Source organism: Schistocerca gregaria, chromosome 3 (assembly GCF_023897955.1).
Source record: "Schistocerca gregaria isolate iqSchGreg1 chromosome 3, iqSchGreg1.2, whole genome shotgun sequence".
Classification (NCBI taxonomy): Eukaryota; Metazoa; Arthropoda; class Insecta; order Orthoptera; family Acrididae; genus Schistocerca; species Schistocerca gregaria.
In genome coordinates, this window is record NC_064922.1 from 59,837,747 (window position 1) to 59,865,677 (window position 27,931).

Genomic DNA, 27,931 nt, shown 5'->3' on the forward strand with positions numbered 1-27,931 from the left:
CAACTGTAATAGTTAAAAACTTTAAATAATAAGCTAAAGCAATCACATGAGGAATAGGAAAAATTAATCAAGATAAAAGACTACCACCAAAAACAGCAACAAACAATAGACCAATTATTCCAAATGAAATATAATAAGCCTTATCATCAAAAGAAAATCTAGAATAAAAATTATTATCACCAGATATTGAATAATAAAACAAACGAAAAGAATAAGAAGCAGTTAAACCAGTAGAAAAAAAATAAAGAAAAAAAATTAAACAATTAATTCATCTTAAACAAACCATCTCAAGAATTAAATCCTTTGAATAAAATCCCGCTAAAAAAGGTATTCCACACAAAGATAAACTAGAAACATTAAAACAAACTGAAGTTAAAGGTATGAAATTAACTATTGATCCTATAAAACGAATATCCTGAGAATCCTTCAAATTATGAATTATTGAACCTGCACATATAAATAATAATGCCTTAAATAAAGCATGAGCCAATAAATGAAAAAAATGCAAGCTTTGGATAACCTATAGCCAAAATTCTTAAACCAAGTTGTCTTAAAGTAGAAAGAGCAATAATCTTCTTTAAATCAAACTCAAAATTAGCGCCCAATCCAGCCATAAATATAGTTATACAACCAATTAAAAGTAAAAATCAACCACAATTATAAGTATCCAATATTGGTCTAAAACGAATTAATAAATAAACACCAGCAGTAACAAGAGTAGAAGAATGAACTAAAGCAGAAACAGGAGTAGGAGCTGCTATAGCAGCAGGAAGTCATGAAGAGAAAGGAATCTGAGCTCTCTTAGTTATAGCTGCTAAAACAATTAATATAGTAATGAGCTTTATTTCAAAAGAATTAGAAATAAAATCATAATAATAAATATAATTTCAACCACCAAAATTTAACATTCATGCAATAGAAATTAAAATAGCAACATCACCAATACGATTAGAAAGTGCAGTTAATATACCAGCACTATAAGATTTTACATTTTGATAATAAATAACTAAACAATAAGAAACTAAACCTAAACCATCTCAACCTAATAAAATTCTAATTAAATTAGGACTAATAATTAAAAAACCTATAGAAAGAATAAATATTAAAACAATAATAATAAAACGATTTATATTCTTTTCACCAGATATATAATCCTCTCTATAATAAATAACCAAAGAAGAAATATATATAACAAAAGATATAAAAATAAGAGGTATTCAATCCAAAATTAAAGTTATAACAACTATAGAACCATTTAAATTGAAAAGCTCTCACTCAACAAAAACTCTATAATCAATTATTAAATAATAAATACCTAAAATAAAAATTATAGTTCTCGAAATAAACAAAGAAAAAGAACTCAAAGAACAAATAGAAAATAAATTCACGGCCTAAGATGGAAAACTTCATATCATTGATTCCACAAAACAATATTTTTAATTAAAATACTTAAGCAAACTAAACAAAGAAATATTCACCCTTTAAACAGAGAATATTTAAAGGCAATCAATGTAAAAGTAAAAGATGATATTCACGAAAATAACCAAGAGAACAAGTATAAACACCAGAATAATAATTCCCATGCTGAGAATAAGAATATATATACAAAGTATAAACAGCTCTAAAAAAAGATAAAAAAATCAAAGCAAAGAATCTAAAAGAAGATCAAGATATAATTCTATTTAATAATCTAATTTCACCTACCAAATTTAAAGAAGGAGGAGCAGCCATATTTGATGATCTTAAAAGAAATCATCATAAAGCCATTCTTGGCATCAAATTAATTATACCCTTGTTAATTAATAATCTTCGTCTACCTAAACGTTCATAAATAATATTAGATAAACAAAATAAACCAGAAGAACATAAACCATGACCAACCATTAGAGAAAGGGAACCTACACAACCTCATCAATTCATAGTCATCAATCCACCAATAACCATTCTTATATGAGCAACAGAAGAATATGCAATTAAAGACTTTAAATCAACGTGACGAAAACAAATAAATCTTACAATAACACCCCCAGATAAACCTAAAGACAATCAAAAATAATTAAACTTTAAACCCAAATAAGAAATAACCTTTATAACACGAAAAATACCATAACCACCTAACTTTAATAAAACACCAGCAAGAATTATTCTACCTGAAATAGGGGCCTCTACATGAGCCTTAGGAAGTCATAAATGAACCAAAAACATAGGTATCTTAACTAAAAAAGCCAAAATTATAAATACATAAAACATAAAATAATAAGAACCAAAATCAACCAATAAAGGAAAATATAAAGTATTAGAAAAATCATAAACCTTAAATAAAACTAATAATAAAGGTAATCTAGCAACCAAAGTATAAAAAATTAAATAAACACCAGCCTGCAAACGCTCAGGTTGATAACCCCAACCCAAAATTAAAAGTAAAGTAGGAACTAATCTAGCCTCAAAAAAAATATAAAAAGAAAGAAGACTTAATCTAGCAAATGAACAATAAAGCATAATTATTAAAATCAAAACCATAAAAACAAAAAAATTAGAATGATATGAACTTAAATACACTGAACCTCTAGCAGTGATTATTAAAGAACAAATCCAAAAACTAAGTAAAATTAAACTAAAAGAAAAATAATCAATACCAAAATAATATCTAATTATATTCAAATCAGCATATGAATAAACACAAATTATAAAAACAAAACCCGACAGAAACATTAAAGAATGAACCAACCATCAACAATTATTTAATAAACAAAGAGGGATCAAAAAAATAGTTATAAATAAATACTTTAACATAAAGATAAACCAAAAGAATTAAAAAAATCATTACCATGAGAACGAATTATTGAAACTAAAATAGAAAGACCTAAAGCACCCTCACAAACAGAAAAAACTAAAAAAATAACAGGAAAAAAATAATCATAATCAAACTCAATAAGAAAAACAATAACTAACATAAATAAAGAAAGAACAATATATTCTAATCTCAAAAGAACCATTAATAAATGTTTACGTTTAGAAGAAAAAACATAAACACCAGCAAAATGAATCAATAAAGAAGTAAAAATAGAGAATATAAACATTAGTTTTAATAGTTTAAAAAAAACGCCGGTCTTGTAAACCGGAAATAAGTCCAGCCCCCACTTTTAAAACTTCAGAGGTGGAAAAGCTTCCATCATCGGTCCCCAAAACCGGTATTTTAAATAAACTAACACCTGAAATGATCAAAATAATAATTATATCATTATCAAATGTAATAAATATTAATTTTACTAAATTAAGACACCCAATATCAATAATGCTTTTTATTATCCTTCAAACCTTCCTAGTTGGATTAATAACAGGAACAATAATAGAAAGATATTGATTATCATATATTTTATTTTTAACATTTCTTGGTGGTATACTAGTATTATTTATTTACATTACAAGAATTGCATCAAACGAAATGTTTCAGCCTAAATCAATCACTATAATTATTACATTAATAATGTGAGTATTTATCATATTAATATTAATTATTCCAGATATATCTATATTTATAGACTTTTTCAAAAACACCGAAACTATAAATATTGATAATTCAATCAATTATCAAGAAATAACAATATCTTTAGAAAAATTATATAATAGACCAACATTCATTATTACAATAATAATAATAATTTATTTATTTTTAGCACTACTAGCAGTTGTTAAAATCACCAATATTAATCAGGGACCTATTCGTAAAATAAGATAATTACTAATGAATAAACCCTTACGATTAAGACATCCTTTAATTAAAATTATTAATAACTCTTTAATTGACTTACCTGCCCCAACAAATATTTCATTTTGATGAAATTTTGGATCCCTATTAGGGTTATGTTTGGTAATTCAAATCGTAACTGGACTATTTTTAGCTATACATTATACATCAAATATTGAAATAGCATTCAGTAGTGTAGTACACATCTGCCGAGACGTAAATAATGGTTGAATTATCCGAACCTTACACGCAAATGGAGCATCTATATTTTTTATTTGTATTTACTTACATGTAGGACGGGGAATTTACTATGGATCTTATATATATATACATACCTGAATAATTGGTACAGTGATTTTATTTTTAGTTATAGCAACTGCATTTATAGGATATGTCTTACCCTGAGGCCAAATATCTTTTTGAGGTACAACAGTAATTACTAATTTATTATCAGCAATCCCATACTTAGGAACAGATTTAGTCCAATGAGTATGAGGAGGATTCGCTGTTGATAATGCAACATTAAATCGATTCTTCACATTCCATTTTGTATTACCATTTATTATTGCTGCTATAGCAGCAATTCATTTATTTTTTCTTCACCAAACAGGATCTAATAATCCTCTTGGACTAAATGGAGATATTGAAAAAACTCCATTCCATCCATACTTTACCTTTAAGGATTCTATTACATTTGTAATAATAACATCATTATTAATTATACTATGTTTAATTAATCCTTACCTATTAGGAGATCCAGATAACTTTGTACCTGCCAACCCATTAGTAACACCAGTTCACATTCAACCAGAATGATATTTCCTATTTGCATATGCAATTCTACGATCTATCCCTAATAAGTTAGGAGGTGTTATTGCATTATTTTTATCAATTAGAATCTTAATAATTTTACCATTTTATAATAAAACACCATTCCGAGGCATTCAATTTTACCCTATTAATCAAATTTTATTCTGAATTATAGTAGTTGTTGTATGCTTACTAACGTGAATTGGTAAACGACCTGTTGAAGAACCTTATATTATAACAGGTCAAATCTTAACAATTATTTACTTCACATATTTCTTAATTAATGTCCATGTCGCAAACGCATGAGATAAATTAATTAAGGAATAAAGTTAATTAGCTTAGGAAAAGCATATGTTTTGAAAACATAAAATTAGAAGTTTAACTCTTCTATTAACTTTTCTCAAAAAATTTCACTAAACAAATGAGATAAATAAAATCTTTAAACCAACAAAGAAAATAAAAAAATTCAAAGGTAAAGGTAAAAAACTTTTTCAAGCTAAGTACATTAATTTATCATAACGGAACCGTGGTAATGTTCCACGAACCCAAATAAAACCAAAAGATATAATAGCAAGCTTAATAAAAAATATAAAAGAATAAAAATCACCGCCCAAAAAAATTAAAGCCAATAACATTCTTATGAAGACAATTCTAGTATATTCAGCTAAAAAAATTAAAGTAAAACCACCCGCACCATACTCAATATTAAATCCTGAAACTAACTCAGATTCCCCTTCAGCAAAATCAAAAGGAGTACGATTAGTTTCAGCTAAGCAAGAAGCAAAACAAGCTAAAGCTAAAGGAAAAGAAATAATAATAAATCAACAATAAAGCTGATAGTTTATAAAATCAAACATATTAAAACTACCAATTAAAATAATTAAAGACAATAAAATTAAAGCTAAACTAACTTCATAAGAAATTGTTTGAGCAACAGAACGAAGAGAACCTAATAATGAATAATTTGAATTAGAAGATCAACCGGCAATTATAACAGTATAAACACCTAATCTAGTACAACATAAAAAAATAAAAATCCATAAGAAAAAGAACACTTATAAGTTAAATAAGGAAAAATTACTCAAACGGCTAAAGAAATCATTAAATTAAAAACAGGGGAAAAATAATAAAGTAGGTAATTAGATATAATAGGAATTGGCTGCTCCTTACAAATTAACTTAATAGCGTCTCTAAATGGCTGAGGAATTCCAACAAAACCTACCTTATTTGGACCCTTTCGAATCTGAATATAACCTAAAACCTTACGCTCTAATAAAGTTAAAAAGGCAACACTAATTAAAACACAAATAACCAATAAAAGAAAATTCAAAATAAATATAAATAAATCATAAAGTATCAATACTATTTGTAGAAAAAATCTACATAAATGAATTCTAAATTCAACACATTAATCTGTCAAAATAGTAAATAAATTAATATTAATCAATATAACAAAAAATATTTTAACCATATGGTCTGAACTCAGATCATGTAAGAATTTAAAGGTCGTCAGACCTAATCATTGGGCTCCTGCACCCAAAATTTTTCTTAATCCAACATCGAGGTCGCAATCTGCTTTGTCGATATGAGCTCTCAAAAACAATTACGCTCTTATCCCTAAGGTAACTTAATCTTATGATCATAAATTATGGATCAAAATAACAAACATAAATAAATGATATAATAATGAAGAGTTTATCTATTCTTCATGTCACCCCAACAAAACATCATCATTAAATATAGAAAGACAAACAAAAAACTATATAAAAGTAAAATGTCAAGCTCTATAGGGTCTTCTCGTCCTAAAGAAGAATTTAAGCCTTTTGACTCAAAAGTTAAATTCAAAAATTTATTAAGAGACAGTTGATTTCTCGTCAAGCCATTCATTCCAGCCACTAATTAAGAGACTAATGATTATGCTACCTTTGCACGGTCAAAATACCGCGGCTATTTAAAAATACGCTCAGTGAGCAGGCCAGACCTCAAAATATAAACAAGAGGACATGTTTTTGATAAACAGGTGGAAATCAATTTTGCCTAGTTCCTTATAATAAGTTCACAAGGTAAAAATTTCATACAAATAAATATACTAATTCTATCATTATTACAAAAATTTTAAAATTAAATTAATAATCTTAATAAAAAACCTAAAATATTTATAAAATCAAAATAAAAAATAATGAACTAAAACGTAATCTTAAAGATAGCTGGTTTAAAGCTTACTATTATATTTCTATAAAATAAATTATAGGTTATTATCTTCAAAGCTTATCCCTTAAAGAATAAATAAGTTAATATTTTTACTTAAAAAATTAAATAAAAACAAATAACTTTAAAAAATTAAATTTTTTCTTAAGAAACTAGATATCTTGGGAAACGATTAACATCTCATTTCTATAAATAATTTAATAATAATTATGATACATTAACTATAAATTATTTATAAATCAACCCAAATCGAGACAAGTAAAATAAATACTAAAATTTTGATAAACCCTGATACAAAAGGTACAATAAATAAAATCTACTTAAAAAAATTTAAAATAATATTTCATAAAACACTTACATTACCAATAAACTATAATTTAAAAAATCAATTCTATAAAATATACTAAGACAAAAATACAATAAAATTATTTATATTAAATAATTAAATAAACAAAAAATAAATATAATAAAATAAATAGTCAAGAGATCCTGATTTGCACAGAAAAATTTTCAGTGTAAATGAAACACTTTACTAATAAGTTATATCTTGAAACTCTTCCTAGATACACTTTCCAGTACATCTACTATGTTACGACTTATCTCATCTAAATTGAAGCTACTTTAAAATAAAATAGAATAATCAATAATGAGAGCGACGGGCGATGTGTACACATCTCAGAGCCAATATCAGTTAAATTAAATAAATTAAATTACTATCAAATCCACCTTCATTAACAGTATTTCACTATCAAATCCGTTATAAACAAAAATCTATTGTAATCCACCTCCTCTTAACTATAAGCTGCACCTTGACCTGAAATATTTTATAATTATAAATCTTGAGAATTATAACTCTAAAAAGATTCTCTGATAACGGAGATATACAAACAAATAAATTAAGTAGAGTAAATCGTGTATTATCAATCATGGGGTAGGTTCCTCTGAATGGAATGAGATACCGCCAAATTCTTTGGGTTTAAAGACCTTAACTAATAGTACCCTGGTAAATATAATTAACATTTAAAATAATAGGGTATCTAATCCTAGTTTATTATTTAAATTTCACAGATACATAAAAAGGGCCACAAATAAATTTTAACATTTCACCTTACAAATTTATATTTCAACCCTAATAATATAAACAACTGTTTTAACCAATAATATTCACTTGTATCAATCGTATAACCGCGGCTGCTGGCACGAATTATGCCGATACTAAATCAATTGCTAAATCCTAAATCACTTGATAATTAAATCAAATTACTGCAAAAAGAACATTTAGTCTAACAAAACTTACATATAATACAAAGAAAAAGTGAATAAACAAGCAAGAATAAAACTTTTAAAAATAAAAAATAAGAAAATTTTAAATCTATTAATTCAGGAAAAAATAAAAGATTCAAATATTTAAAGAAAAAAAAAGAAAAAAACCACAAACATTAACAAAAAAAAAAGAAACGCCCGTATGTATGACCACAACAACTTCTCTATTACATATAATTAAAGATTATTATGGAACATGTATAGCAATAAATGTATTATATTCTTTCTTATTTAATCTTTCTTTTCACTAATAAATAAAGAAAGATTAAATAATATAATAAATATATTTTATACAATTATGTAATTTAATATTATATGTTATTAATATGAATTCTTTTTTTATATTAAGTTAACTTTCATATATATTAGTTAAATAATCTAATTATAGATAATTTACATAATTATATTATTATAATTAATATTATTATTTATATTAATTATAATATTTTATATTTAAATTAATAATTTTATTTATTATATCCAATTATAATAATATTAAATATTAAATTACATATTATTATATATATTATATTATAATAACCTATTGTAAGCTAAAAACATAAGTAGCTATAATCCTAGGTAAATAATTGCATTAAAATAATCAATTGATAATGGTAAGATGAACTTATAATACTTTAATTTCAATTAAATGTAATATATTAATATAAATTATTTGTTATATATATATATATATAAAAAAATAAAATGAGCAGGATAAATTAATCCTAATTAAACAAAATAATACATAAAAGAATTTCAAAAAAAAACTTTCGATTTATATATTAAATAAATTAAGTGCCTGATTAAAGGGTTACCTTGATAGGGTAAATAAAGTAAATAAAATTACCTTCATTAAAATTACATAAGATAGAATTAAACTACCTCCTTTAGTATCAAAAACTAATGTGCATCATACACCTTAATGTAAAAAGGTAAGCTAAAGAAGCTAATGGGTTCATACCCCATTTATAGAGGTATCAATCCTCTCCTTTTTAATGACCAACAACTCTACAAAACTTCTCTTCCTATCAACATTAATGATAGGAACGATCCTGACCATTTCATCAAATTCCTGATTTGGGGTTTGAATAGGACTTGAGATCAACTTACTTTCATTTATTCCGCTCCTAACAAGAAATAAAAATATAATAATAAATGAATCATCAATTAAATATTTTATTGTCCAAGCAATAGCATCGACAATATTATTATTTTCAATTTTGCTGATTCAAATAAAATATCCCATGGGATGGGAAACAGAATTTATCCCATCAATAATAATTAGATCTAGGCTATTATTAAAGATTGGAGCTGCACCTTTCCATTTCTGATTTCCAGAAGTTATAGGAGCACCAAGATGAAATAATTGTTTAACATTAATAACATGACAAAAAATCGCCCCAATAATGGTCTTATCTTATTGTATTCAATTAAGAACTTTTATTTGAACAATTATTATCTTAAGAATTATTATTGGGGCAATAGGAGGTTTAAATCAAACATCCTTACGACAACTTTTAGCATATTCATCAATCAGACATCTAGGTTGAATAATTAGATCATTAACAGTCAGAGAAAACATCTGAGAACTATACTTCATTATTTACTCACTATTAAGATTAATTATAGTTTTATTATTTAAGCAAATAAATTTATTTTTCATAAATCAAATTTATTCAGCCAGAAATATAAAAACCGAAATTAAATTCATAATATTCTTATCTTTATTATCTTTAGGTGGACTACCACCATTCCTTGGATTCTTATCAAAATGAATTGCAATACAATCATTAATAGAAAACAATATAACAACTATTATAACTATTATAGTTGTATTAACTACAATTACACTCTACTACTATATACGTATTAGATTCTCAGCTCTAATTATATCATACACAGAAAATTCGTGATCTATAAAGATAAAGTCCCAAAAATCAAGAATCATTCTTCCTATAACAGTAATAATTTCAACAATAGGATTGATTTCAACATCAACCTTAATTTCATTATACTATGGACTTAAGTTAATCAAACTTATAACCTTCAAAGTTATAATTAAAAGAATAATCTTTCAGGCCTTAGTAAAATTTTACACCTCTAGAATTGCAGTCTAGAATCATAATTGAATATAAGACCTAAATATGATAAGAGAGAAAACATCTCATAAGTAGATTTACAGTCTACCACCTAAAATTCAGCCATCTTACCGCAAAAATGATTATTCTCAACAAACCATAAGGACATTGGTACTTTATACTTCATATTTGGAGCATGAGCAGGAATAGTAGGAACATCAATAAGAATACTTATTCGTGCTGAACTTGGCCAACCCGGATCTCTAATTGGGGATGACCAGATTTATAATGTTATTATTACAGCTCACGCATTCGTAATAATTTTCTTTATAGTAATACCTATTATAATTGGTGGATTTGGTAATTGACTTGTTCCACTAATAATTGGTGCACCAGATATAGCATTTCCACGAATAAATAATATAAGTTTTTGATTACTACCACCTTCACTAACCCTTCTTCTTACATCTTCTATAATAGATAATGGTGCTGGTACAGGATGAACAGTTTACCCTCCTCTAGCAGGAGCTATTGCACACGGGGGTGCATCTGTAGATCTAGCTATTTTTTCACTGCACTTAGCAGGTGTATCATCTATTCTTGGTGCAGTGAATTTCATTACAACAGCAATTAATATACGATCAGAAAGTATAACTTTAGATCAAACACCTTTATTTGTATGATCTGTAGCTATTACAGCATTACTTCTCCTTCTTTCACTTCCAGTTTTAGCAGGAGCTATTACTATATTATTAACAGATCGAAATTTAAATACATCATTCTTTGACCCTGCAGGAGGGGGTGACCCAATTCTATATCAACATCTATTTTGATCCTTTGGACACCCAGAAGTTTATATTTTAATTGTACCGGGGTTCGGAATTATTTCACATATTGTATGTCAAGAAAGAGGAAAAATTGAATCATTTGGAACATTAGGTATAATTTATGCTATACTATCAATTGGACTAATAGGGTTTATTGTATGAGCACATCATATATTTACAGTAGGAATGGATGTTGACACACGAGCATATTTTACATCAGCAACAATAATTATTGCTGTACCTACAGGAATTAAGGTATTTAGATGATTAGCTACATTATATGGAACTAAATTCAAGTTCAATCCACCATTATTATGAGCTCTAGGATTTATTTTCCTATTTACAATTGGTGGATTAACAGGATTAGTATTAGCAAATTCATCACTTGATATTGTATTACATGATACATATTATGTAGTAGCCCACTTTCATTATGTATTATCTATAGGAGCAGTATTTGCAATTATAGGAGGTGTCATTCAATGATATCCACTATTTACAGGATTAACTATAAATAATACATGATTAAAAATCCAATTTACAATTATATTCATTGGAGTAAATTTAACATTCTTTCCTCAACACTTCCTAGGATTAGCAGGAATACCTCGACGATACTCTGACTACCCAGACGCATATACATCATGAAACGTAGTATCAAGAATTGGGTCTACAATTTCTATTGTAGGAATCATTATATTCATTGTAATTATATGAGAAAGAATGATTACAAACCGAGCAATTATATTTAGAGCTAACATAAGAAGATCAACAGAATGACTACAAAATAACCCTCCTGCAGAACATAGTTACTCAGAATTACCATTAATCTCTAGATTCTAATATGGCAGATTAGTGCAGTAGATTTAAGCTCTACAAATAAAGGTTTGACCTTTTATTAGAAAATATTTATTAATGGCAACATGATCAAATTTATCTCTTCAAGATGGAGCTTCACCATTAATGGAGCAATTATCATTCTTTCATGATCATACTATGGTCGTATTATTATTAATTACAGTAATTGTAGGTTATGCCCTAAGTTATATATTATTTATTGCCTATACTAACCGTAATATACTTCATGGACATTTAATTGAAACAATCTGAACAGCTTTACCAGCAATTACATTAATTTTTATTGCCCTTCCATCATTACGACTATTATATTTACTTGATGATTCAGTAGATGCAATAATTACAATTAAAACCATTGGACGACAATGATATTGAAGATATGAATATTCAGACTTCATAGACGTAGAATTTGACACTTATATAACACCAGAACAAGACCTAGAAAATGATGGATTCCGACTACTAGATGTAGATAACCGAACAATCCTACCAATAAATACAGAAGTACGAGTATTAACAAGAGCATCAGATGTTCTACACTCATGAGCAGTTCCTGCATTAGGGGTTAAAATTGATGCAACGCCAGGTCGGTTAAATCAAGGAACATTCACAATAAATCGACCTGGATTATTCTTTGGACAATGCTCAGAAATCTGTGGAGCAAACCACAGATTTATACCATTTGTAATTGAAAGAACTTCAGTAAATTTATTTATTAAGTGGTTATCTAAGATAATTTAAGGAGTTAGTTAAAATAAATAACATTAGAGTGTCAATCTAAAGTAACTAAAAAAAATTAGTACACCTTGAAATTCATCAGATGACTGAAAGTAAGTAATGGTCTCTTAAACCAAATAATAGTAAATTAACGACTACTTCTGATGGGGAAATTATATCCACATCCCTCAAATATCCCCTCTTATATGATTCTCACTATTCATTATATTTTCAGCTACATTAATCTTGTTTAATCAAATAAACTTCTTCTCATTTAAACCTAACCTTATTAAAAGAGCAGAAAAAGGAACAATTGAAATAAAAAACTTAAATTGAAAATGATAACAAATCTATTCTCAACATTTGACCCATCAACTAACATCTTTAATTTATCATTAAATTGAACTAGAACATTTCTAGGACTATTATTAATCCCATCACTATTTTGACTTACACCATCACGAATTAACATTATCTGAAATAAACTAAATTTAACCTTACATAATGAATTTAAAACACTTCTTGGACCAAAATCATTTAATGGAACAACATTCATTTTCATCTCAATTTTTATTATAATATTATTTAACAATTTCATAGGATTATTCCCTTATATTTTTACTAGAACAAGACATTTAGCATTAACATTTGCAATTGCCCTACCTATATGGCTAAGATTTATATTATTTGGATGAATTAACCATACTAATCATATATTTACACACCTTGTACCACAAGGTACACCGCCTGCATTAATATCATTTATAGTACTAATTGAAACAATTAGTAATGTTATTCGACCAGGTACATTAGCAGTACGGTTGGCAGCAAATATAATTGCAGGACACTTATTATTAACCTTATTAGGAAACACAGGACCATCTATAGCAATAAACTTAATCTCATTACTAATTATTGGACAAATACTTCTATTAATTCTAGAATCAGCAGTAGCAATAATTCAAGCCTATGTTTTCTCAATTCTAAGAACTCTATATTCTAGAGAAGTATATTAAACCTATGTTAACAACTCACTCAAACCACCCATTCCACTTAGTAGACTATAGACCTTGACCATTAACAGGAGCAATTGGAGCAATAGTCCTAGTATCAGGACTAGCAAAATGATTCTACCTATTTAATATTAACTTATTCATAATTGGATTTGGAATTACCCTACTAACTATAATTCAATGATGACGAGATGTAGTACGAGAAGGAACATATCAAGGATTACATACAGGATTTGTATCAATTGGATTACGATGAGGAATAATTTTATTTATTGCATCAGAGGTATTATTTTTCGTTTCTTTTTTTTGAGCATTCTTTAGAAGAAGATTAGCACCAACAATTGAACTAGGAATACTATGACCTCCAATAGGAATTCAACCCTTTAACCCTATACAAATTCCATTACTTAATACAGCTATTCTTTTAGCATCAGGAGTAACAGTAACATGAGCACATCATAGTTTAATGGAATCTAATCATACTCAAGCACTACAAGGATTATTCTTCACAGTGTTATTAGGACTATACTTTACAATACTTCAAGCATATGAATATTGAGAAGCACCTTTTACCATTGCAGATGCAGTTTATGGATCAACATTCTTTGTTGCAACAGGATTCCATGGTTTACACGTAATTATTGGAACAATCTTTTTATCAACATGTCTACTTCGACACTCAATAAATCAATTTTCACCAAGACATCACTTTGGATTTGAAGCAGCAGCATGATACTGACACTTCGTAGACGTAGTATGATTATTCTTATTTATCTCTATTTATTGATGAGGTAGATAATTGTTTTTCTAGTATAAATAGTACATTTGACTTCCAATCAGAAAGCTTGATATAAATCAAGAAAAACAATTCTAATTCTATCAACAAGAGTTTTCATTAGATTTATTATTCCAATAATTGTTATAATCCTGGCAACAACACTATCAAAAAAATTAATTAATGATCGAGAAAAAAGATCACCATTTGAATGTGGGTTTGATCCAAAAAGATCAGCACGAATACCATTCTCAATACGATTCTTCCTAATCGCAGTAATCTTTTTAATTTTTGATGTAGAAATTGCACTAATTCTACCAATTGTAATTATTTTTAAAACTTCAGACATTATAATCTGAACAGTATCAACAATATTTTTTATTCTAGTTCTATTAGGAGGACTATACCATGAATGAAACCAAGGAGCATTACAATGAGCAGAATAAAGGGTTGTAGTTAAATATAACATTTGGGTTGCATTCAAAAAGTTTTGATATTATCAATCAACCTTAAATAGAATAAGAAGCGAAATATTGCAGTCAGTTTCGACCTGGAAGATTGGTATGTACTACCCTTATTCTTATTAATTGAAGCCAAAAAGAGGCGTATTACTGTTAATAATATAATTGAACTATAATAGTTCCAATTAAGGAAATGTAAAGCCAATATGAAAGCTGCTAACTTTTTATATTAGCGGTTAAACTCCGTTAACATTTCTAAAATTTATATAGTTTAAATAAAACATTACATTTTCACTGTAAAAATAATATATCTATATTTATAAATACTTAAAAGTAAAAATACTTCCTTAACATCTTCAGTGTCACGCTCTAATTATAAGCTATTTAAGTAAACGAAAAACAATATTACCAAAATAAATATTCAAAAAATAAAAGTTAAAAGATAAATCTTGAAATTAGAATCATATCAACCTTGATTATAACCAATTAAATAAATAAATAATCTATATAAACCTTGACCACCAAGTAATTCACCTCAACCATAATCAAATGACTTAGATGAATAATAACCTATTTTTAAAGGAATATATCTAATAAACTTAGTTGAAAGAAAAGGTATAAATCATATAGAACCAGCAAATCTAACAAAAGAAAGTATACTTAAAGAAAATAAATTATGAGAAAAATCAAAATTAGAAATAAGATAACCTAAATAAGCACCTAAAATAACAACTGTAATAGTTAAAAACTTTAAATAATAAGGTAAAGCAATCACATGAGGAATAGGAAAAATTAATCAAGATAAAAGACTACCACCAAAAACAGCAACAAACAATAGACCAATTATTCCAAATGAAATATAATAACCCTTATCATCAAAAGAAAATCTAGAATAAAAATTATTATCACCAGATATTGAATAATAAAACAAACGAAAAGAATAAGAAGCAGTTAAACCAGTAGAAAAAAAATAAAGAAAAAAAATTAAACAATTAATTCATCTTAAACAAACCATCTCAAGAATTAAATCCTTTGAATAAAATCCCGCTAAAAAAGGTATTCCACACAAAGATAAACTAGAAACATTAAAACAAACTGAAGTTAAAGGTATGAAATTAACAATTGATCCTATAAAACGAATATCCTGAGAATCCTTCAAATTATGAATTATTTTACCTGCACATATAAATAATAATGCCTTAAATAAAGCATGAGCCAATAAATGAAAAAATGCAAGCTTTGGATAACCTATAGCCAAAATTCTTATTATTAAACCAAGTTATCTTAAAGTAGAAAGAGCAATAATCTTCTTTACATCAAACTCAAAATTAGCGCCCAATCCAGCCATAAATATAGTTATACAACCAATTAAAAGTAAAAATCAACCACAATTATAAGTATCCAATATTGGTCTAAAACGAATTAATAAATAAACACCAGCAGTAACAAGAGTAGAAGAATGAACTAAAGCAGAAACAGGAGTAGGAGCTGCTATAGCAGCAGGAAGTCATGAAGAGAAAGGAATCTGAGCTCTCTTAGTTATAGCTGCTAAAACAATTAATATAGTAATGAGCTTTATTTCAAAAGAATTAGAAATAAAATCATAATAATAAATATAATTTCAACCACCAAAATTTAACATTCATGCAATAGAAATTAAAATAGCAACATCACCAATACGATTAGAAAGTGCTGTTAATATACCAGCACTATAAGATTTTACATTTTGATAATAAATAGCTAAACAATAAGAAACTAAACCTAAACCATCTCAACCTAATAAATTTCTAATTAAATTAGGACTAATAATTAAAAAACCTATAGAAAGAATAAATATTAAAACAATAATAATAAAACGATTTATATTCTTTTCACCAGATATATAATCCTCTCTATAATAAATAACCAAAGAAGAAATATATATAACAAAAGATATAAAAATAAGAGATATTCAATCCAAAATTAAAGTTATAACAACTATAGAACCATTTAAATTGAAAAGCTCTCACTCAACAAAAACTCTATAATCAATTATTAAATAATAAATACCTAAAATAAAAATTATAGTTCTCGAAATAAACAAAGAAAAAAACTCAAAGAACAAATAGAAAATAAATTCACGGCCTAAGATGGAAAACTTCATATCATTGATTCCACAAAACAATATTTTTAATTAAAATACTTAAGCAAACTAAACAAAGAAATATTCACCCTTTAAACAGAGAATATTTAAAGGCAATCAATGTAAAAGTAAAAGATGATATTCACGAAAATAACCAAGAGAACAAGTATAAACACCAGAATAATAATTCCCATGCTGAGAATAAGAATATATATACAAAGTATAAACAGCTCTAAAAAAAGATAAAAAAATCAAAGCAAAGAATCTAAAAGAAGATCAAGATATAATTCTATTTAATAATCTAATTTCACCTACCAAATTTAAAGAAGGAGGAGCAGCCATATTTGATGATCTTAAAAGAAATCATCATAAAGCCATTCTTGGCATCAAATTAATTATACCCTTGTTAATTAATAATCTTCGTCTACCTAAACGTTCATAAATAATATTAGATAAACAAAATAAACCAGAAGAACATAAACCATGACCAACCATTAGAGAAAGAGAACCTACACAACCTCATCAATTCATAGTCATCAATCCACCAATAACCATTCTTATATGAGCAACAGAAGAATATGCAATTAAAGACTTTAAATCAACCTGACGAAAACAAATAAATCTTACAATAACACCCCCAGATAAACCTAAAGACAATCAAAAATAATTAAACTTTAAACCCAAATAAGAAATAACCTTTATAACACGAAAAATACCATAACCACCTAACTTTAATAAAACACCAGCAAGAATTATTCTACCTGAAATAGGGGCCTCTACATGAGCCTTAGGAAGTCATAAATGAACCAAAAACATAGGTATCTTAACTAAAAAAGCCAAAATTATAAATACATAAAACATAAAATAATAAGAACCAAAATCAACCAATAAAGGAAAATATAAAGTATTAGAAAAATCATAAACCTTAAATAAAACTAATAATAAAGGTAATCTAGCAAGCAAAGTATAAAAAATTAAATAAACACCAGCCTGCAAACGCTCAGGTTGATAACCCCAACCCAAAATTAAAAGTAAAGTAGGAACTAATCTAGCCTCAAAAAAATATAAAAAGAAAGAAGACTTAATCTAGCAAATGAACAATAAAGCATAATTATTAAAATCAAAACCATAAAACCAAAAAAATTAGAATGATATGAACTTAAATAAACTGAACCGCTAGCAGTGATTATTAAAGAACAAATCCAAAAACTAAGTAAAATTAAACTAAAAGAAAAATAATCAATACCAAAATAATATCTAATTATATTAAAATCAGCATATGAATAAACACAAATTATAAAAACAAAACCCGACAGAAACATTAAAGAATGAACCAACCATCAACAATTATTTAATAAACAAAGAGGGATCAAAAAAATAGTTATAAATAAATACTTTAACATAAAGATAAACCAAAAGAATTAAAAAAATCATTACCATGAGAACGAATTATTGAAACTAAAATAGAAAGACCTAAAGCACCCTCACAAACAGAAAAAACTAAAAAAATAACAGGAAAAAAATAATCATAATCAAACTCAATAAGAAAAACAATAACTAACATAAATAAAGAAAGAACAATATATTCTAATCTCAAAAGAACCATTAATAAATGTTTACGTTTAGAAGAAAAAACATAAACACCAGCAAAATAAATCAATAAAGAAGTAAAAATAGAGAATATAAACATTAGTTTTAATAGTTTAAAAAAACGCCGGTCTTGTAAACCGGAAATAAGTCCAGCCCCCACTTTTAAAACTTCAGAGGTGGAAAAGCTTCCATCATCGGTCCCCAAAACCGGTATTTTAAATAAACTAACCCCTGAAATGATCAAAATAATAATTATATCATTATCAAATGTAATAAATATTAATTTTATTAAATTAAGACACCCAATATCAATAATGCTTTTTATTATCCTTCAAACCTTCCTAGTTGGATTAATAACAGGAACAATAATAGAAAGATATTGATTATCATATATTTTATTTTTAACATTTCTTGGTGGTATACTAGTATTATTTATTTACATTACAAGAATTGCATCAAACGAAATATTTCAGCCTAAATCAATCACTATAATTATTACATTAATAATGTGAGTATTTATCATATTAATATTAATTATTCTAGATATATCTATATTTATAGACTTTTTCAAAAACACCGAAACTATAAATATTGATAATTCAATCAATTATCAAGAAATAACAATATCTTTAGAAAAATTATATAATAGACCAACATTCATTATTACAATAATAATAATAATTTATTTATTTTTAGCACTACTAGCAGTTGTTAAAATCACCAATATTAATCAGGGACCTATTCGTAAAATAAGATAATTACTAATGAATAAACCCTTACGATTAAGACATCCTTTAATTAAAATTATTAATAACTCTTTAATTGACTTACCTGCCCCAACAAATATTTCATTTTGATGAAATTTTGGATCCCTATTAGGGTTATGTTTGGTAATTCAAATCGTAACTGGACTATTTTTAGCTATACATTATACATCAAATATTGAAATAGCATTCAGTAGTGTAGTACACATCTGCCGCGACGTAAATAATGGTTGAATTATCCGAACCTTACACGCAAATGGAGCATCTATATTTTTTATTTGTATTTACTTACATGTAGGACGGGGAATTTACTATGGATCTTATATATATATACATACCTGAATAATTGGTACAGTGATTTTATTTTTAGTTATAGCAACTGCATTTATAGGATATGTCTTACCCTGAGGCCAAATATCTTTTTGAGGTGCAACAGTAATTACTAATTTATTATCAGCAATCCCATACTTAGGAACAGATTTAGTCCAATGAGTATGAGGAGGATTTGCTGTTGATAATGCAACATTAAATCGATTCTTCACATTCCATTTTGTATTACCATTTATTATTGCTGCTATAGCAGCAATTCATTTATTTTTTCTTCACCAAACAGGATCTAATAATCCTCTTGGACTAAATGGAGATATTGAAAAAATTCCATTCCATCCATACTTTACCTTTAAGGATTCTATTACATTTGTAATAATAACATCATTATTAATTATACTATGTTTAATTAATCCTTACCTATTAGGAGATCCAGATAACTTTGTACCTGCCAACCCATTAGTAACACCAGTTCACATTCAACCAGAATGATATTTCCTATTTGCATATGCAATTCTACGATCTATCCCTAATAAGTTAGGAGGTGTTATTGCATTATTTTTATCAATTAGAATCATAATAATTTTACCATTTTATTATAAAACACCATTCCGAGGCATTCAATTTTACCCTATTAATCAAATTTTATTCTGAATTATAGTAGTTGTTGTATGCTTACTAATGTGAATTGGTAAACGACCTGTTGAAGAACCTTATATTATAACAGGTCAAATCTTAACAACTATTTACTTCACATATTTCTTAATTAATGTCCATGTTGCAAACACATGAGATAAATTAATTAAGGAATAAAGTTAATTAGCTTAGGAAAAGCATATGTTTTGAAAACATAAAATTAGAAGTTTAACTCTTCTATTAACTTTTCTCAAAAAATGTCACTAAACAAATGAGATAAATAAAATCTTTAAACCAACAAAGAAAATAAAAAAATTCAAAGATAAAGGTAAAAAACTTTTTCAAGCTAAGTACATTAATTTATCATAACGGAACCGTGGTAATGTTCCACGAACCCAAATAAAACCAAAAGATATAATAGCAAGCTTAATAAAAAATATAAAAGAATAAAAATCACCGCCCAAAAAAATTAAAGCCAATAACATTCTTATGAAGACAATTCTAGTATATTCAGCTAAAAAAATTAAAGTAAAACCACCCGCACCATACTCAATATTAAATCCTGAAACTAACTCAGATTCCCCTTCAGCAAAATCAAAAGGAGTACGATTAGTTTCAGCTAAGCAAGAAGCAAAACAAGCTAAAGCTAAAGGAAAAGAAATAATAATAAATCAACAATAAAGCTGATAGTTTATAAAATCAAACATATTAAAACTACCAATTAAAATAATTAAAGACAATAAAATTAAAGCTAAACTAACTTCATAAGAAATTGTTTGAGCAACAGAACGAAGAGAACCTAATAATGAATAATTTCAATTAGAAGATCAACCAGCAATTATAACAGTATAAACACCTAATCTAGTACAACATAAAAAAAATAAAAATCCATAAGAAAAAGAACACATATAAGTTAAATAAGGAAAATTACTCAAACGGCTAAAGAAATCATTAAATTAAAAACAGGGGAAAAATAATAAAGTAGGTAATTAGATATAATAGGAATTGGCTGCTCCTTACAAATTAACTTAATAGCATCTCTAAATGGCTGAGGAATTCCAACAAAACCTACCTTATTTGGACCCTTCCGAATCTGAATATAACCTAAAACCTTACGCTCTAATAAAGTTAAAAAGGCAACACTAATTAAAACACAAATAACCAATAAAAGAAAATTCAAAATAAATATAAATAAATCATAAAGTATCAATACTATTTGTAGAAAAAATCTGCATAAATGAATTCTAAATTCAACACATTAATCTGTCAAAATAGTAAATAAATTAATATTAATCAATATAACAAAAAATATTTTAACCATATGGTCCTTTCGTACTAATATGGATTAACAATCTTAGGATAGAAACCGACCTGGCTCACGCCGGTCTGAACTCAGATCATGTAAGAATTTAAAGGTCGAACAGACCTAATCATTGGGCTCCTGCACCCAAAATTTTTCTTAATCCAACATCGAGGTCGCAATCTGCTTTGTCGATATGAGCTCTCAAAAACAATTACGCTGTTATCCCTAAGGTAACTTAATCTTATGATCATAAATTATGGATCAAAATAACAAACATAAATAAATGATATAATAATGAAGAATTTATCTATTCTTCATGTCACCCCAACAAAACATCATCATTAAATATAGAAAGACAAACAAAAAACTATATAAAAGTAAAATGTCAAGCTCTATAGGGTCTTCTCGTCCTAAAGAAGAATTTAAGCCTTTTGACTCAAAAGTTAAATTCAAAAATTTATTAAGAGACAGTTGATTTCTCGTCAAGCCATTCATTCCAGCCACTAATTAAGAGACTAATGATTATGCTACCTTTGCACGGTCAAAATACCGCGGCTCTTTAAAAATACGCTCAGTGAGCAGGCCAGACCTCAAAATATAAACAAGAGGACATGTTTTTGATAAACAGGCGGAAATCAATTTTGCCTAGTTCCTTATAATAAGTTCACAAGGTAAAAATTTCATACAAATAAATATACTAATTCTATCATTATTACAAAAATTTTAAAATTAAATTAATAATCTTAATAAAAAACCTAAAATATTTATAAAATCAAAATAAAAAATAATGAACTAAAACGTAATCTTAAAGATAGCTGGTTTAAAGCTTACTATTATATTTCTATAAAATAAATTATAGGTAATTAACTTCAAAGCTTATCCCTTAAAGAATAAATAAGTTAATATTTTTACTTAAAAAATTAAATAAAAACAAATAACTTTAAAAAATTAAATTTTTTCTTAAGAAACTAGATATCTTGGGAAACGATTAACATCTCATTTCTATAAATAATTTAATAATAATTATGATACATAAACTATAAATTATTTATAAATCAACCCAAATCGAGACAAGTAAAATAAATACTAAAATTTTGATAAACCCTGATACAAAAGGTACAATAAATAAAATCTACTTAAAAAAATTTAAAATAATATTTCATAAAACACTTACATTACCAATAAACTATAATTTAAAAAATCAATTCTATAAAATATACTAAGACAAAAATACAATAAAATTATTTATATTAAATAATTAAATAAACAAAAAATAAATATAATAAAATAAATAATCAAGATATCCTGATTTGCACAGAAAAATTTTCAGTGTAAATGAAACACTTTACTAATAAGTTATATCTTGAAACTCTTCCTAGATACACTTTCCAGTACATCTACTATGTTACGACTTATCTCATCTAAATTGAAGCTACTTTAAAATAAAATAGAATAATCAATAATGAGAGCGACGGGCGATGTGTACACATCTCAGAGCCAATATCAGTTAAATTAAATAAATTAAATTACTATCAAATCCACCTTCATTAACAGTATTTCACTATCAAATCCGTTATAAACAAAAATCTATTGTAACCCACCTCCTCTTAACTATAAGCTGCACCTTGACCTGAAATATTTTATAATTATAAATCTTGAGAATTATAACTCTAAAAAGATTCTCTGATAACGGAGATATACAAACAAATAAATTAAGTAGAGTAAATCGTGTATTATCAATCATGGGGTAGGTTCCTCTGAATGGAATGAGATACCGCCAAATTCTTTGGGTTTAAAGACCTTAACTAATAGTACCCTGGTAAATATAATTAACATTTAAAATAATAGGGTATCTAATCCTAGTTTATTATTTAAATTTCACAGATTCATAAAAAGGGCCACAAATAAATTTTAACATTTCACCTTACAAATTTATATTTCAACCCTAATAATATAAACAACTGTTTTAACCAATAATATTCACTTGTATCAATCGTATAACCGCGGCTGCTGGCACGAATTATGCCGATACTAAATCAATTGCTAAATCCAAAATCACTTGATAATTAAATCAAATTACTGCAAAAAGAACATTTAGTCTAACAAAACTTACATATAATACAAAGAAAAAGTGAATAAACAAGCAAGAATAAAACTTTTAAAAATAAAAAATAAGAAAATTTTAAATCTATTAATTCAGGAAAAAATAAAAGATTCAAATATTTAAAGAAAAGAAAAGAAAAAAACCACAAACATTAACAAAAAAAAAAAAGAACCCCCCCTATGTATGACCACAACAACTTCTATATTATATATAATTAAAGATTAATATGGAACATGTATAGCAATAAATGTATTATATTCTTTCTTATTTAATCTTTCTTTTCACTAATAAATAAAGAAAGATTAAATAATATAATAAATATATTTTATACAATTATGTAATTTAATATAATATGTTATTAATATGAATTCTTTTTTTTTATATTAAGTTAACTTTCATATATATTAGTTAAATAATCTAATTATAGATAATTTACATAATTATATTATTATAATTAATATAATTATTTATATTAATTATAATATTTTATATTTAAATTAATAATTTTATTTATTATATCCAATTATAATAATATTAAATATTAAATTACATAGTATTATATATATTATATTATAATAACCTATTTTAAGTTAAAAACATAAGTAGCTATAATCCTAGGTAAATAATTGCATTAAAATAATCAATTGATAATGGTAAGATGAACTTATAATACTTTAATTTCAATTAAATGTAATATATTAATATAAATTATTTATTATATATATATATAAAAAAAATAAAATGAGCAGGATAAATTAATCCTAATTAAACAAAATAATACATAAAAGAATTTCAAAAAAAAATTTTCGATTTATATATTAAATAAATGAAGTGCCTGATTAAAGGGTTACCTTGATAGGGTAAATAAAGTAAATAAAATTACCTTCATTAAAATTACATAAGATAGAACTAAACTACCTCCTTTAGTATCAAAAACTAACGTGCATCATACACCTTAATGTAAAAAGGTAAGCTAAACAAGCTAATGGGTTCATACCCCATTTATAGAGGTATCAATCCTCTCCTTTTTAATGACCAACAACTCTACAAAACTTCTCTTCCTATCAACATTAATGATAGGAACGATCCTGTCCATTTCATCAAATTCCTGATTTGGGGTTTGAATAGGACTTGAGATCAACTTACTTTCATTTATTCCGCTCCTAACAAGAAATAAAAATATAATAATAAATGAATCATCAATTAAATATTTTATTGTCCAAGCAATAGCATCGACAATATTATTATTTTCAATTTTGCTGATTCAAATAAAACATCCCATGGGATGGGAAACAGAATTTATCCCATCAATAATAATTAGATCTAGACTATTATTAAAGATTGGAGCTGCACCTTTCCATTTCTGATTTCCAGAAGTTATAGGAGCATCAAGAATTGCAGTCTAGAATCATAATTGAATATAAGACCTAAATATGATAAGAGAGAAAACATCTCATAAGTAGATTTACAGTCTACCACCTAAAATTCAGCCATCTTACCGCAAAAATGATTATTCTCAACAAACCATAAGGACATTGGTATTTTATACTTCATATTTGGAGCATGAGCAGGAATAGTAGGAACATCAATAAGAATACTTATTCGTGCTGAACTTGGCCAACCTGGATCTCTAATTGGGGATGACCAGATTTATAATGTTATTATTACAGCTCACGCATTCGTAATAATTTTCTTTATAGTAATACCTATTATAATTGGTGGATTTGGTAATTGACTTGTTCCACTAATAATTGGTGCACCAGATATAGCATTTCCACGAATAAATAATATAAGTTTTTGATTACTACCACCTTCACTAACCCTTCTTCTTACATCTTCTATAGTAGATAATGGTGCTGGTACAGGATGAACAGTTTACCCTCCTCTAGCAGGAGCTATTGCACACGGGGGTGCATCTGTAGATCTAGCTATTTTTTCACTGCACTTAGTAGGTGTATCATCTATTCTTGGTGCAGTGAATTTCATTACAACAGCAATTAATATACGATCAGAAAGTATAACTTTAGATCAAACACCTTTATTTGTATGATCTATTACAGCATTACTTCTCCTTCTTTCACTTCCAGTTTTAGCAGGAGCTATTACTATATTATTAACAGATCGAAATTTAAATACATCATTCTTTGACCCTGCAGGAGGGGGTGACCCAATTCTATATCAACATCTATTTTGATTCTTTGGACACCCAGAAGTTTATATTTTAATTCTACCGGGGTTCGGAATTATTTCACACATTGTATGTCAAGAAAGAGGAAAAATTGAATCATTTGGAACATTAGGTATAATTTATGCTATACTATCAATTGGACTAATAGGATTTATTGTATGAGCACATCATATATTTACAGTAGGAATGGATGTTGACACACGAGCATATTTTACATCAGCAACAATAATTATTGCTGTACCTACAGTAATTAAGGTATTTAGATGATTAGCTACATTATATGGAACTAAATTCAAGTTCAATCCACCATTATTATGAGCTCTAGGATTTATTTTCCTATTTACAATTGGTGGATTAACAGGATTAGTATTAGCAAATTCATCACTTGATATTGTATTACATGATACATATTATGTAGTAGCCCACTTTCATTATGTATTATCTATAGGAGCAGTATTTGCAATTATAGGAGGTGTCATTCAATGATATCCACTATTTATAGGATTAACTATAAATAATACATGATTAAAAATCCAATTTACAATTATATTCATTGGAGTAAATTTAACATTCTTTCCTCAACACTTCCTAGGATTAGCAGGAATACCTCGACGATACTCTGACTACCCAGACGCATATACATCATGAAACGTAGTATCAAGAATTAGGTCTACAACTTCTATTGTAGGAATCATTATATTCATTGTAATTATATGAGAAAGAATGATTACAAACCGAGCAATTATATTTAGAGCAAACATAAGAAGATCAACAGAATGACTACAAAATAACCCTCCTGCAGAACATAGTTACTCAGAATTACCATTAATCTCTAGATTCTAATATGGCAGATTAGTGCAGTAGATTTAAGCTCTACAAATAAAAGTTTGACCTTTTATTAGAAAATATTTATTAATGGCAACATGATCAAATTTATCTCTTCAAGATGGAGCTTCACCATTAATGGAGCAATTATCATTCTTTCATGTTCATACTATGGTCGTATTATTATTAATTACAGTAATTGTAGGTTATGCCCTAAGTTATATCTTATTTATTGCCTATACTAAACGTAATATACTTCATGGACATTTAATTGAAACAATCTGAACAGCTTTACCAGCAATTACATTAATTTTTATTGCCCTTCCATCATTACGACTATTATATTTACTTGATGATTCAGTAGATGCAATAATTACAATTAAAACCATTGGACGACAATGATATTGAAGATATGAATATTCAGACTTCATAGACGTAGAATTTGACACTTATATAACACCAGAACAAGACCTAGAAAATGATGGATTCCGACTACTAGATGTAGATAACCGAACAATCCTACCAATAAATACAGAAGTACGAGTATTAACAAGAGCATCAGATGTTCTTCACTCATGAGCAGTTCCTGCATTAGGGGTTAAAATTGATGCAACGCCAGGTCGGTTAAATCAAGGAACATTCACAATAAATCGACCTGGATTATTCTTTGGACAATGCTCAGAAATCTGTGGAGCAAACCACAGATTTATACCAATTGTAATTGAAAGAACTTCAGTAAATTTATTTATTAAGTGATTATCTAAGATAATTTAAGGAGTTAGTTAAAATAAATAACATTAGAGTGTCAATCTAAAGTAACTAAAAAAAATTAGTACACCTTGAAATTTATCAGATGACTGAAAGTAAGTAATGGTCTCTTAAACCAAATAATAGTAAATTAACGACTACTTCTGATGGGGAAATTATATCCAAATCCCTCAAATATCCCCTCTTATATGATTCTCACTATTCATTATATTTTCAGCTACATTAATCTTGTTTAATCAAATAAACTTCTTCTCATTTAAACCTAACCTTATTAAAAGAGCAGAAAAAGGAACAATTGAAATAAAAAACTTAAATTGAAAATGATAACAAATCTATTCTCAACATTTGACCCATCAACTAACATCTTTAATTTATCATTAAATTGAACTAGAACATTTCTAGGACTATTATTAATCCCATCACTATTTTGACTTACACCATCACGAATTAACATTATCTGAAATAAACTAATTTTAACCTTACATA

At 26.7% G+C, this 27,931-nt stretch overlaps 2 long non-coding RNA genes across 2 annotated transcripts in view; both read left to right on the forward strand.

Moving 5' to 3' along the window:
* LOC126355112 (uncharacterized) overlaps positions 1-7,244 on the forward strand; it is a 165,988-nt gene extending 158,744 nt beyond the window's left edge. The window contains exon 2 of the long non-coding RNA XR_007565444.1: positions 6,181-7,244. This is a non-coding gene — a long non-coding RNA (uncharacterized LOC126355112). The remainder of the gene's footprint in view (positions 1-6,180) is intronic.
* A 2,989-nt stretch (positions 7,245-10,233) lies between these two features.
* On the forward strand, positions 10,234-27,451 carry LOC126355115 (uncharacterized). Its single transcript, XR_007565446.1, has 2 exons — positions 10,234-11,662; positions 26,521-27,451. It is a non-coding gene; the product is annotated as an uncharacterized LOC126355115 (long non-coding RNA).
* The last annotated feature ends 480 nt before the right edge of the window (positions 27,452-27,931 follow it).